This window comes from Schistocerca cancellata, chromosome 10, assembly GCF_023864275.1.
Source record: "Schistocerca cancellata isolate TAMUIC-IGC-003103 chromosome 10, iqSchCanc2.1, whole genome shotgun sequence".
NCBI lineage: Eukaryota > Metazoa > Arthropoda > Insecta > Orthoptera > Acrididae > Schistocerca > Schistocerca cancellata.
In genome coordinates, this window is record NC_064635.1 from 124,472,889 (window position 1) to 124,475,788 (window position 2,900).

Genomic DNA, 2,900 nt, shown 5'->3' on the forward strand with positions numbered 1-2,900 from the left:
CAGAACTAGCACGCCTGAAAGAAAGGATACTATGGAGACATGGCTTAGCCACAGCCTGGGGGATGTTCCCAGAATGAGATTTTCACTCTGCAGCGGAGTGTGCGCTGATACGAAACTTCCTGGCAGATTAAAACTGTGTGCCCGACCGAGACTCGAGCTCGGGACCTTTGCCTTTCGCGGGCAAGTGCTCTACCAGCTGAGCTACCGAAGCACGACTCACGCCCGGTACTCACAGCATGACGATGTACTGGCAGAAGTATAGCTGTGAGGACCGGGCGTGAGTCGTGCTTCGGTAGCTCAGTCGGTAGAGCACTTGCCCGCGAAAGGCAAAGGTCCCGAGTTCGAGTCTCGGTCGGTGCACACAGTTTTAATCTGCCAGGAAGTTTCATATCAGCGCACACTCCGCTGCAGAGTGAAAATCTCATTCTGGAATCGAAGACTTAACAATAACGAATTTTACTTCTAAAACAGCTGAAGGCCCATGATTCAAAAACACAACTACAATAAATATTCGAAAGGTAGAAGGCCCAAAGCTTTATCCATAAAAAAATATTTAAATGAGGCTGAAGGCCCAAACAATGCAAAACTTGACAAGTAAAGAACTTTCAATTTTGAAACGGCTGAAGGCCCGTTATTTAAAACCCAACTAAAAGCATATAAATTCTAACCATAGGCTATGAACCATTAAAATACACAATCAAACACCACTAAGAAAAGGCAGTACAGCCAGCGGTGCTCAGTAGTTTTCGGCGGTCGGTCTGCACCTGAAATTTTAACGTTCGCTTAGGGGAGACAGGTAGTCGGCCCAACTATATTCAACCCGCTGGCAACCAAACCGAGAGACAGTCAACGGACCCACCGACAATACGACTTGCTTAACCACCCGACCAATACACAAGGAACTCCAAAGCCAAAACGTAAAAGGCGTAGCAGCCCACAACAAAGTATGCATTAGCTGTCAAAACTACACTCACGTGTTGGACAGCGACAACACGGTGAGGAAAGGACACATGAACGCTAACGGCCACGAGGCAGAAAATTCCGCTGGTGCACTTGGACTTCAAATAAACAAAATACAGTTAAACCCCACCGGATGGTGTCCAAACATTTGCCAACTCGAACACTCGCTGTCGTTCACAGGAATACCCCCAACAGCCAACCATGAAAACCAACGGCACAATGTGAACAGCCTGGCTTCGGTAATTAGATCACCACTCAACTACGATGTCCTGGGTCGGTGAGCCACGAACCTCGTAGCAGTCGGAACAGCTCCCAGACACTCCGACACTGCGTAGAGCATGGAGGTAAGAATAGAGGGAGACGCCGTGACGTCACAGCTGCGAAGCCATGTGAAGCCGAGGGTAGCCATCTCAATCCGACCAAAACATTGCTGCTGTAAGCTTGTGTGCATAGGTTTGTCGCTCGCTTTTGAAAGGATTTTGCGCTATTATCGTGACTTGTGTGGTGTTCGGATGTACGAATCGTTCTGATTGTGATGCGAAATCGAATGGAATAACATTTCATGTGTAAGTTGTCTCGTTAAGTGTGATTTTACAACTTCATTGTGAATGAACGTGTGCTACATCGGTACTTGTACTATAGCGTGTTTTTCTCCTGTATGATTTTAGATTTCCTAAAAATGAAAGTCGGAAAGCTCTGTGGGAGAATGCCGTGAGGAGGAAGAATTGGCGTGCGTCTAAATGGAGCACTATATGTTCTCAGCATTTCCGAGAAGAGGACATAGGCCGAACTTCCCTTTCAACAGTAAGGCGCCGAGAAAATGCTGTACCATCAGTTTTCACTACACACCCAAAACATTTGCAAAAGGTATGTTAATTCAAAGAATTAAATTCTTAGTTTTCAAGTTCATGTTTCAGTCGATAATCGAAGTGTTGAGTAACTCACTTTGTCTTCATAATGTACCAAATTAAAATCTAACACTACATTAACTGGCGTAAAGTATAGGCCTAAACAGGACACTGTATAGATTCGCCATTCTGTGTACCGTATTTCAGTAAATATTGGTGGTAATGAACAGTGTTTCCCCGTAGTGTAACGTAACTGAAATGTCCCAGTACGTATTACAAACAAGATGTATTTACGGGGCTTTGGAGGGAGGGTATAGCTAACTTAGTTTTCAGTTTCTATTATTTAGTTTGTGATATACGTTTATTACTGAATTAACAAAATTGTATCGTTTACATTGAAGACTAGCTATTCGTAATATTACATTAAAAACTATTTTTAATCAGAAGAAACGCGGAATTTCGCCTTTACGAGATTTTATTTTAAACAGAAACTCTGAAACAACCAATCTGATGACGTTAAATGCGTATATGGTGCAATTAGCGACTGTAATACACGCAGCGCTATAGCACACTGGCAATGTTTTGGTCAGAGTGTCATGGCAGCGAGCCACGCCCCCATGGCTTCAAAACGTAGTACGGCTGGGATACGTAGCGCCATCTCCCCTTATTCTTACCTCCATGGCGTAGAGACCGCCAGCGGGCCCGGCCCACTGCGCCGCGCGGAGATTTCCTGGCTGATCCACAACAACCGACCGACTGCCGCACACCGGCTGGCCGGAAACTACAAGCACCAGACCAAAGATAGTACAAGGTGCGAATATCGATACACACCGCTGCTGCCACAAATAGAAAGAGGAAGAAGATTCACGGCATAACCGCAGGAACTCCGGGAAACCAAACACAGAGTAACAGTCAAGGTTTAAATCAACGCAAAAGCCGGGGCCAGCACGGCTCACCGTGATCCGCAGTGTGAAGGCATCACCTCTCACCACGCCGGCCGAAGTGGCCGTGCGGTTAAAGGCGCTGCAGTCTGGAACCGCAAGACCGCTACGGTCGCAGGTTCGAATCCTGCCTCGGGCATGGATGTTTGTG

The 2,900-nt window shown here is 46.3% G+C and overlaps 1 non-coding gene across 1 annotated transcript; it reads left to right on the forward strand.

Annotated features, from left to right (window-relative positions):
- The first annotated feature begins 286 nt into the window (after positions 1–286).
- Positions 287–360, forward strand: Trnas-cga (transfer RNA serine (anticodon CGA)). The gene has a single exon. It is a non-coding gene; the product is annotated as a tRNA-Ser (tRNA).
- Positions 361–2,900: the final 2,540 nt, after the last annotated feature.